This window comes from Bombina bombina, chromosome 5 (genome assembly GCF_027579735.1).
Source record: "Bombina bombina isolate aBomBom1 chromosome 5, aBomBom1.pri, whole genome shotgun sequence".
Taxonomy (NCBI): Eukaryota; Metazoa; Chordata; class Amphibia; order Anura; family Bombinatoridae; genus Bombina; species Bombina bombina.
In genome coordinates, this window is record NC_069503.1 from 929616022 (window position 1) to 929628553 (window position 12532).

Below are 12532 nucleotides of genomic sequence, written 5' to 3' on the forward strand. Positions count from 1 at the left end.
CTTTAGACCGCTGTTTTATAACTTGTATTTCTGGCGAGCCTGAAGGCTCGCCGGAAACATAGGGCATCAAGCTCCGTTCGAAACTTGATAAATAGACCGCTAGGGCTCAAAGTATAGAGGTCTCTGGTGTTATAAAAAATGGCAGGTAACAGGCTTTAACATTGCATTGAAATACATGCATATACATGTCTAAAGATCTATATAAATGTGTGTGTGTATATATATATATATATATATATATATGTGTGTGTGTGTGTGTGTAAACATATATATTTATGTATATATGTGTTTGCAGACATATATACACATATATACACATATCAACACATAAATACATATGTTCACACACACACACATATATATTTATATGCATCTTTAGACATAAGTAGATGAAAACATGTAAAAACATACTTATGCAATATTCATTTTTAATAAAGTGTTATACTATGTATTTACTGTAAAGATTTCACATGCCTATGTTCTGCACATAGCAGAATATGTTCTTTTCAAATAGATATTCATATCTATATGTATTATGTATATATCTATACCTATATAATCATGTATGTGTATATATATATATATATATATATGTATAGATATATATTGTTACCAAAAAAATCAGAAATACGTGGAAATATTTATTTATGAATAAATAGAACATATTCTGTTATGTAAAGAGCATTGCAATGTGAAATATCCATATTTTCATGTTGGATTAGCTCACATAAGAATATGCGATTGGGTTTGGGCGAGAGTGGGGTATTAGTTTTTTCCCCACTTTTTATACTCCATTGACTTCTATGGGGGAATACGTAAACGCGCACACAATATTCTAAATTCAGCTTTTTGCACTCGTCTTACTTCTAGTGCATTTAATGCTTAAGTGTTAAATAATGCTCCACTTGTAATCTGACCCATATCTGTAGAAAAGCTGGTTCCATTACTTCTCTGGATAAAAGAAATCAAGACGGTAAAAGTGTTGCATCTTGTTTTCAGCCAGTGTCATCCAAGTTAGAAACAGCAGGTGGCGCAATTGCATTATTATTGTTTCAATTAATAGTTCAGTTCCTACTGTTCAAAATAATTCACAGTGTAGAAAATCAATTCAAGGCTGTGTATTGTAAAATAGCAAATTTCTAAAATGTACAATTCAATATCCTGAATATTATGGGGGTTGTACTTTAAAGGTTGACACTATAGTGCAAAGCACGTGGGCTAAAAGAGGCTGCTCCTGTAGTGGTGACAGCTAATAGGTCTGTTTTCTTTTGTTATAAAGTATACAATATACACATATTTACATGTTAGTATAACTGTAGGTGGCTACAAGGTTAGTACCAAGATGAATACAGTATAAGTTAAATCTCCCTATGAGTTGCATGATCGGTGGTAGGTTTGTATAGTATTGGAAATTAATCTTAAAATGTGTTATCTTAGCAAGTACCCAGGGATGCAGTTATTGCTGTAACAAATACATTAAGATAAATATTACACCGAGATGTGCATCTGTTTTCGTGTGTGATTATTCTTCAAATAATCACTGCTCCCATGATGCAGCAATGAGTAATGGAAGAATAATCCAAAAACTTTAGTTATACTTTACATTTTGAAAAAAAAAGAAAGAGAGAGATTTGTGGTAAATAATAATATCACTATTATTTAAATAATTGATTTCAATTATTCTGTACATTTCTGAGAAAATGAAGGTGAAGACAGGAAGAACAGACTTGTATACCAGGGAATTTAGATCAAGAGTGATATCCAGATTTACTTGCCAGTGAGCTGTAATACAACCTTTAATTCAACATCTATACAATTGTAATGAATATTGCATGCTGTTGGGGAAATGTATGGGTTAATTAACTCTCACCTAGATTACGAGTTTTGCTTTGCGGCTTTTAACGCTGCAAAAGTGGCAATTTCAGCATAAAAGCAGAAACACACTATTGGGAGTTGTGTCGGTATAGCTATACCGCAAGCATTGTAACACAACGTCAATCCGGCACTCAAAAAAATGACGTTTTTGTGTGGGATTTCCATAGCGTCGGTATTACAGGTTGTGCGGTGAGGTTACAAAGCTTGCATTATGCTCTATACCGACATGATCCATTCTGCTTTCTGAGACCAGTAGTTATGTATTTTGTGTAACAAAAATGTTTCACAAATCTCATAACTAAAATGTTACAAAGTACACTAACACCCATAAACTACCTATTAACCCTTAAACCGAGGCCCTCCCGCATCGCAAACACTATATTAAACTTATTAACCCCTAATCTGCCGTCCACCCACATAGCGGCTATGAAATAAATCTATTAATCCCTAATCTGCTGCCCATACACATCGCCAACACTATTTAAATATATTAACCCCTAAACCGCTGCTTCCTGATATCGCTGCTACTATAATAAAGTTATTAACCCCTATTCCGCTGCTTCCCGACATCGCCGTCAGTAAAGTTATTAACCCCTAAACCTCCGGCCTCCCACATCTCTGCCACTAAATAAACATATTAACCCCTAAACCGCCACCCCCCACATCGCAAAACACTAAATTAAACTATTAACCCCTAAACCTAACACCCCACTAACTTTAAATTGAAATTACAATATAACTACATTTAAATAAATAAAAACTTACCTGGATAAATAAAAAAAAAACTAACATTAAACTATAAATTAACCTAACATTGCTATTCTAATAAAATAAAAAAAATACCAATTAAAAATACTAAATTACAATTTTAAAAAACCTAACACTACGAAAAAAAAAAAAATCTAAACAAAAAACAAATCCTACGAAAACTTTAAAAAATCTAAGTTTACAAAAAATAATAAACACTAAAATCACGAAAAATAAAAAACACTAAGATTACAAAAAAATAAACAAAATTATAAAAAATAAAAACAATTACAGCTAATCTAATAGCCCTATAAAAATAAAAAGCCCCCCACAAAATAAAAACACCCCCTAGCCTACAATAAACTACCAATAGCCCTTAAAAGGGCATTTTGTAGGGCATTGCCCTAAAGAAATCAGCTCTTTTACCTGTAAAAAAATACAAAGTGCCCCAACAGTAAAACCCACCACCCAAACTAGGGGCGGAGCTAACTTTGAAGCTGAACGGACGCATATCACGGCAGCTCCGGCTATATTCTATATAAAAAACTAATCCAGCGACCGTTCAGGCTTCTATGTTATATCACTATTGTGAACTTGTAGGCTTCAGTGACCTAAGCATTTAAAATTAAGGAGAGGAACAACCAGTGGAAGTAACCTCACTACTCTGGCGTCTGTCTGGCAGATTAGAAACTCTGGGAGCAGCCATCTTCCACTCCACGTCGTGATCAATGCAAGGAATTAGTTCAGCTAACTACTGCTACACTGCCTCCAATAGTGACAACTACTGAACAATCACTATAAGGAATCGGCATCTTACATCATCGAAGAGATTAGCAAGCTCCTAGACGCTTGTAAAATCGCGCTTGTATATCAACTTAAACAGATGTCTCAACCCGCTGGAGCGGAGTCTGAGGCACTTGATGCCTATACTTGCATCTTTGTAACCGGCTATAAAGGTGGGGACGCTCTGGGGCCCCAGCGCTCACCACCTGCCCAATCTGAAATACGAAACGCTACAGAAATTAGCTCCACGGCAAAAGCAATCTGGCCTGATGAGTCAGACGTTAAGACGGGGTATTTCACTACTCACTATGGTATTTGTGGATCATGTACCCTTCACTGTTCCGGTGGAAACTTTGACTGCTTGGAAGTTTATAGATGGGAGACAGCCTCAACTAACGATGGAAGCATCTACTCAGGGTACATGTTTGGTGTCATTCTGCAAATGGCAAAGGTTTTTCTATACAGCCCCTTACAATGAGCTACCTCAGGATGCGGGAGACTCGGCCAGCACAACGCTATATGAAATACACGCACCAGGTCTGCTGATATTTGTTGGTGCCTAGAATTGGCATGTTATGCTTCAAGTGAGCTGGAGCTCATATGCCTTTTTAAAAGCTGGAGTGGGCTAGACTGTGAATCAGACGGGTGTCTATAATATGGACCTAATCTGGTGTGTAAGAATGAGTTCCCAACGGACTCCCTCTTAACTGCTCTCTCCCCTTTTGAGGACAATTTGTATATCATGAGCACAGGATTGATAATTTGCACTACTAGTAGAAGGGATAATCCTATCCATAATGATTGTCTACTGATATGAAATGATACATAGTTTTACCTAAGCTGGTTGGGTGTTTATTCTCTACCTGAGTTTTTTGTATTAAGGAGTTTTATAATTACAATTTGTACCTTGCTTATGGTCTAAGCATATGAGATGCTATACTTATATCATTTATGTTAAATACTGTTATAGTGTCTACACTGGACAAGGGCCCTAGCAACCTTTAGAGTCTTTAAAATGTGGGCATTTGGGCACAAGAAGAGGGATGTAGCGCATTAGATATAGGGATGTACTACTAGCTATATTTTAGTTAACATGTGACCCATATTGACTCCCACCAACCTTTATGTTGGATATTATTATGTACTCAGAGCAAAAACATCTATTCTCCTCACGTCTACTATATTTACAAGCCTTTATCCCTCTCATCTCATATAGGTTACTTGGCAGATTTAGGGAAACACACTGTATTAGCATGCCTTAGATTACCATATGAGATATAGACATCTGCTTCACTGTTTTCTCTTAAATTGTAGCTCCAAATGTCCTTTATTGAGTGTACTTCCTCCTATCCCTATATGACAGGGGTAATTTTCCCTACATTTTACAGTGGTGTTGCAGCTAAGATCAGCATATGTCTCTTGTGTGGTTGACCCCACAATATAGGATGTACCTCTCCTGAGTCACGAGCCTTCTCCATTATTGCTAGCTCTGTTTCCCCCCCCATAGAGTTTACCTGTTAAACCAAGGAAAATATAATCCACGTTCATTTCCCCAAATTTTCAATATATATATATATGTCTAACCATAGAAGTTACTGATAAACCCTCCCTTGATCTAAAATGAGGTACCAATCCAATAGGTTCTTTCATACAAGTTTTAGGGCACCTACATAAACAACTTCTATAAACCAACGAAGGCTAGCTATACACTATATGCTACTTGAGCACAACCATTATCATACTAGTTTTGGGGATTTTACTAAATGTACTATGAAAGTATTCCTATAGACTGTCAATAGTGTATTTTAGCTTCTTAAACATTGTATGGTTGCCAATATTTTTTACATGGTTTATGCATATGAAAGAAAATGTTCTGTTTGTTATGTGTATATAATTACCTCAATAAAAATATTTAAAACAAAAAAAACACCACCCAACCTACCCCCCAAAATATAAAACCTAACTCTAAATAAAACCTTAGCTACCCATCGCCCCTAAAGGGGCATTTGTATGGGCATTTGTATGGGCATTGCCCTTAAAAGGGAATTTAGCTATTTTGCATTGCCCTTAAAAGGGCATTCAGCTCTTTTAAAAAAGCCCAAACCCTAATCTAAAAAAAAAACACCCAATTTTTTTTTTAAAAAAACCTAACACTAACCCCAGAAGAAGTCTGGACATCCATCTCCATTCAGACGGTGAGGTCTTCATCCATCCCGGGGACGTCTTCTATCTTCATAGTGGCAGCGCGTAGCCATTTCAAAATGACGTCCCTTGCATTCCTATTGACTGATTTGATTCTTCAAATTCAAATCAGCCGATTTGAACAACCAATAGGATTTCAGTAGCTCTCAACATATTGGCTGTTTTGATCAGCAATAGGATTTCAGAAGCTCTCATCCTATTGGCTGATTTGAATTTGAAGAATCCAATCAGCCAATAGGAATGCAAGGGACACCATTTTTAAACGGCCACCTTGCATTCAACTTCAGTGTACGGCGGCGACCATATGAAAAGGGCGCTTCGTGCAGGATGGGATCCAGGATAGCTTTGCTCCGCGCCCCTGGGATGAAGATGCCTCCGGGGTGGATGAAGACCTCGCCGCCTGGATGAAGACCTTGCTGCATGGATGAAGACTTCTCACCGCTTGGATGCCCGGACTTCAGAAACCTTGAGTAGATCTTCTGGGGTTAGTGTTAGAGTTTTTTTTATTTTTTGGGGTGGTTTTTTTTTTAAGATTAGGTTTGGGGCTTTGAAAAAGAGCTAAATGCCCTTTTAAGGGAAATGCAAAAGGTTGGTTGGATGGTGGGTTTTACTGTTGGGGGGACTTTGTATTTTTTTACATGTAAAAGAGCTGATTTCTTTAGGGCAATAAAAGTCAATTTTAAGGGCTATTGGTAGTTTATTGTAGGCTAAGGGGTGATTTTTATTTTGGGGGGCTTTTTATTTTTTATAAGGCTATTAGATTAGGTGTAATTGGTTTAATTTTTGATAATTTTGTTTATTTTTTGTAATCTTAGTGTTTTTAATTTTTATAAATTTAGTGTTTATTATTTTTGGTAAACAGAGTATTTAAATTTTCCGTAGGATGGGTTTTTTTAGTTGTAATTTAGATTTTTTTATTTTTTTTGTAGTGTTAGGTTTTTTTCATTTTTTAATTTAGATATTTTAATTGGTAGTATTTTTTTATTTTATTAGATTAGTTATGTTTGGTTAATTTATAGTTTAATGTTAGGTTTATTTTTATTTCACAGGTACGTTTTTATTTATTTTAATAGAGTTGTAGTGTAATTTTAATGTAAAGTTAAGTGGGTGTTAGGTTCAGGGGTTAATAGTTTAATTTTGTGTTTTGCGATGTGGGGGGCTGGCGGATTAGGGTTTAATAGGTTTATTTAGTGGTGGAGATGTGGGAGGCCGGAGGTTTAGGGGATAATAACTTTATTTAGTGGCAGCAATGTCAGGTAACGGCGGAATAGGGGTTAATAGCTTTTATTAGTAGTGGTGATGTCGGAGGCGGCAGATTAGGGGTTGATAACTTTATAGTGGCGGCGATGTTGGGGAGTGGCGGAATAGGGGTTAATATCTTTTATTAGTAACATTGATGTCGGGAGCAGCAGATTAGGGGTTAATAACTTTATTTAGGTGTTGGCGATGTCGGGGTGGCAGATTAGGGGCGTTTAGGCTAGGGGTTTATGTTAGGGTGTTATGTTTAAACGTAACTTTTTTCCCCATGGTCATCAATGGGGTTGCGTTAGGGCGATCGTCATTCGGCACTTGAGGTGTTAGTTTTTTTTCTAGCACTCTCTCCCCATTGATGTCTATAGGGGAAAGCATGCACAAGCACGTCAAAGCAGCCCTTGGCTTTTGTGCGGTATGGATCTTAACACCACCATATCGCATGCACAAGGAGTCTCTTCAGAAACTCGTAATGGCAGCGCTATAGAGAGTGAAATAACGCAACTTTTCTATAGCGCAAAACTTGTAATCTAGGTGTCTGTCTGTAAATACTTTCACCACTAGATGGCAAACCAAGGCCTTTAAACAAGGACTTGTATTAGGACTGAAAGATAAATGAAAATAAACTGCAGTATTTTGTTTACTGCAGTTTAATAAAATACTACACTTTTTAAATTTCATTTGATCAATTTTTCTTCCTTTTTTTTTTTGGCTATTTATTTCAAATAAAGTAAGTTAATTAATCCTCATTTTCTTGTTTATCAAGACATAAAACACGTCTGTGAATGGTGTGTTAAACCTGAAACATCACATACTGGGCGTGATCCGATATACGGCGCAGGTTTCAGCGCAAGCGTGGAAACCTGCGCCACCCGTAGTTTCACCTCGCACATCGGGCTATCACATATACGGCGCTGACAGTTGCTAAAGTACCGTAAGTCGGACAAACTAGTGATGTCCAGAAATAAGCATAAGTACAAATTTCTGGAGTCGCCAGTGACTTACGGCACTTTAGAAACTGCTGCCGCCTAAAAAACTAACTAAAGTCTTAAATCTCCCGTAACTGTCTAACACGCCTCCCAAAAATAGTCTGACACGTATACCCCTCTATCTGCAATCCCCCCTCTCACTCCTAACAATAAATGTATTAACCCCTAGACCGACAACCCCCCCACAACGCAATAAGCCTAATTATTAACCCCTAAACCGCCATAGCCCACACTGCAATAAACCAATTCTAGTATTAACCCCTAAACCGCCGCTCCCGGACCCCGCCGCCACCTACATTAAATGTATTACCCCCTAATCTGACCCCCCTACACCGCCGCCACCTATATTAACTATATTAACCCCTAATCTGACCCCCCTACACCGCCACCACCTATATTAACTATATTAACCCCTAATCTGAGCCCCCTACACCGCCGCCACCTATATTAACTATATTAACCCCTAATCTAAGCTCCCTACACTGCCGCCACCTATATTAACTATATTAACCCCTAATCTGACCCCCTACACCGCCGCCACCTATATTAAATATATTACCCCCTAAACCTAAGTCTAACCATAACCCCTAACTTAATTATTATTTAAATAAATCTAAATAATATTAATATTATTAACTAAATTGTTCCTATTTAAAACTAAATATGTACCTATAAAATAATAATTACATTGGAGCTATTTTAGGGTTTATTTTTATTTTACAGGTAAGTTTGTATTTATTTTAACTAGGTACAATAGCTATTAAATAGTTAATAACTATTTAATAGCTACCTAGTTAAAATAATTACAAAATTACCTGTAAAATAAATCCTAACCTAAGTTACAAATACACCTAACACTACACTATCAATAAATTAATTAAATAAACTACAATTATCTAAACTAAAATACAATTAAATAAACTAAACTATATTACAAAAAAAGACAAACACTAAATTACAAAAAATAAAAAAAGATTACAAGAATATTAAGCTAATTACACCTAATCTAAGCCCCTAATAAAATAAAAAAGCCCTCCAAAATAATAAAATTTCCCTACCCTAAACTAAATTAAAAAAGTAATCAGCTCTATTACCAGCCCTTAAAAGGGCCTTTTGCGGGGCATTGCCCCAAAGTAATCTGCTCTTTTACCTGTAAAAAAAAAGAACAATCCCCCCCATTACAACCCACCACCCACACACCCCTACTCTAAAACCCACCCGATCCCCCCTTAAAAAAACTAACTAACCTCCAAGTGGTCCTTACCTGTCCTGAAGACCGACGGAGAAGGTCCTGTTCTAGGCGGCAACCTCTTCTTCCAAGCGGCGACCTCTTCTTCTTCCAGGAACCAGCCGGCGCGGAGCGGAGGAGTTGAAGACCGATGACCGCAGAGCTGAAGACCGTCCACTCTGGAACTGAAGACCAGCAATGCTGGAACTGAAGATCGGTGATGCTGGAACTGAAGACCGCGGAGCCATGGAGCGTGGAGGATACTCTTCATACGATCTCCGCCGTACACTGAATAGGAATTCAAGGTACGCGATTAAAAATGGCGTCCCTTGAATTCTTATTGGCTGATTTGAGCCTTCAAATTCAAATCAGCCAATCGGATGAGAGCTACTGTAATTCTATTGACTGATTTGAATAACCAATAGAAAAAGAGCTACTGACATTCTATTGGCTATTCAAATCAGCCAATAGAATGTCAGTAGCTCTTATTCTATTGGCTATTCAAATCAGCCAATAGAATTACAGTAGCTCTCATCCGATTGGCTGAATTGAATTTGAAGGCTCAAATCAGCCAATAGGAATTCAAGGGACGCCATTTTTAATTGCGTACCTTGAATTCCTATTCAGTGTACGGTGGAGATCGTATGAAGAGGATCCTCCACGCTCCATGGCTCTGCAGTCTTCAGTTCCAGCATCGCCGATCTTCAGTTCCAGCATCGCCGGTCTTCATTTCCAGAGTGGATGGTCTTCAGCTCCGCGGTCATCGGTCTTCAACTCCTCCGCTCCGCGCCAGCTGGTTCCTGGAAGAAAAAGAGGTCGCCGCTTGGAAGAAGACTTCACCGCCTGGAACAGGACCTTCTCCGTCGGTCTTCAGGACAGGTAAGGACCACTTGGGGGTTAGACTTAGGTTTTTTTAAGGGGGGATCGGGTGGGTTTTAGAGTAGGGGTGTGTGGGTGGTGGGTTGTAATGGGGGGGGATTGATCTTTTTTTTACAGGTAAAAGAGCTGATTACTTTGGGGCAATGCCCCACAAAGGCCCTTTTAAGGGCTGGTAATAGAGCTGATTACTTTTGTAATTTAGTTTAGGGTAGGGAAATTATATTATTTTTTTAAGGGGCTTTTTTATTTTGTTAGGGGGCTTAGATTAGGTGTAATTAGCTTAAAATTCTTGTAATCTTTTTTTATTTTTTATAATTTAGTGTTTGGTTTTTTTTGTAATATAGTTTAGTTTATTTAATTGTATTTTAGTTTAGATAATTGTAGTTTATTTAATTAATTTATTGATAGTGTAGTGTTAGGTGTATTTGTAACTTAGGTTAGGATTTATTTTACAGGTAATTTTGTAATTATTTTAACTAGGTAGCTATTAAATAGTTATTAACTATTTAATAGCTATTGTACCTAGTTAAAATAAATACAAAGTTACCTGTAAAATAAAAATAAACCCTAAAATAGCTAAAATGTAATTATTAATTATATTGTAGCTATCTTAGGGTTTATTTTATAGGTAAATATTTAGTTTTTTAATAGGAATAATTTAGTTAATAATATTAATATTATTTAGATTTATTTAAATAATAATTAAGTTAGGGGGTGTTATGGTTAGACTTAGGTTTAGGGGTAATATATTTAATATAGGTGGCGGCGGTGTAGGGGGGTCAGATTTGGGGGTAATATATTTAATATAGGTGGCGGTGGTGTAGGGGGGTCAGATTAGGGGTTAATATATTTAATATAGGTGGCGGCGGTGTAGGGGGGTCAGATTAGGGGGTAATATATTTAATATAGGTGGCGACGGTGTAGGGGGGTCAGACTAGGGGGTAATACATTTAATATAAGTGGCGGCGTGGTCCGGGAGCGGCGGTTTAGGGGTTAAACACTTTATTAGGGATTGCGGTGGGGGATTGCGGATGAAAGGTAGATAGACATTGCGCATGCGTTAGGTGTTAGGTTTTATTTTGCAGGCAGTTTAGGGAGTTACGGGGCTCCAATACTCAGCGTAGGGCTTACTGCGCCTGCATTTTGTTGCGAGGTGAAAATGGAGTAAGATTTTTCCATTTTCGCCACGTAAGTCCTTACGCTGTATATTGTATACTAAACTGCGCGGCTTTTCTATACCAGTCTATGGGCCAAAAAACTACGGACGAAGGGTGAAATATACAAGCGTAACTTCTTTGTTACGCCGTATATAGGATACCAAACCAGTGCAAAATTTGGCGTCGCCGGCTTTTGCGGGCGACGATGCATATTGGATCGGGCCCACTGTGTTTAGCTAAATCCAGCCAGTGCTTTCAATTTATGAACTTTATTTTGCTGTGAACCACATTCCTGGTATATAACGATTTTGTTTTCAGAGCCACATCAGTTGGTCTTATATATTATTTGTGACCTTTGGTATTTTATATAAACGCGTTTCCAATGTATTTGATGAATGTTTTAATAATAAATATAGCTTTAAAAAACTGCAGCTTGCTATGCATCAGGTGTGTACATTAATGCCTCTGTTCTCTGACAGCTGAAAATAAGGCAGTGAAATTAGTTTTATATAGAGGTTAATAAGGCTTTAATTTCAGCTTGTGATGATTGCCTAGAATCAATAAAACTAGTAAGTGAAGCAAATATCTTGCTGAAAAACTTGCTGTTGCAGCTAAAAAATTGTGAAATTCAAAGAGATTTGTACCGGCTACCACGTCACAGCAGCTCCACTAAAATGAATGGAGCTGCTTCTATGAGGTCCCACGTCATAAAAAACTTCCACTATTAAGAATACCAATGTCACAAATATGTTTTACAAAAAACATTACAAAACAAAAAAAAGACAAATAACCTCTGTAAAACAGTCCACTCGAACATATTCACAATAGAAATCTTGAAAAAGTTCAAGTCAAATACTTTTCTTGGTCAATCGTGTCTTTTTTTAATTCTGCAAGCTGAGTTGCTGTTTAAAGGGATAGTCCAGTCAAAATGAAACTTTCATGATTCAGATAGGGCATGTCATTTTAAACAACTTTCCAATTTACTTTTAATATCATATCACGTTTTGTTCTCTTGGTATTCTTTCTTAGAAGCTAAACCTAGGTAGGCTTATATGCTAATTTCTAAGCACTTGAAGGCTGACTCTTATCTGAATGCTTTTTAAAGTTTTTCACATCTAGAGGTCATTAGTTCATGTGTGCCATATAGATAACATTGCGCTCTTGCCCGTGAAGTTACTTATGAGAGGGCACTGATTGGCTAAAATGCAAGTCTGTCAAAATAATTGAAATAAGGGGCCAGTCTGCAGAGGCTTAGATACAAGGTAATTACAGAGCTAAAAAGTATATTACTGTAACTTTGTTGGTTATGCAAAACTGGGGAATGGGTAATAAAGGGATTATCTTTCTTTTTAAACAAAAATGATTCTAGAGTATACTGTCCCTTTAAGTGAAAAATCCTGACCACTCCTTGAGAACACACT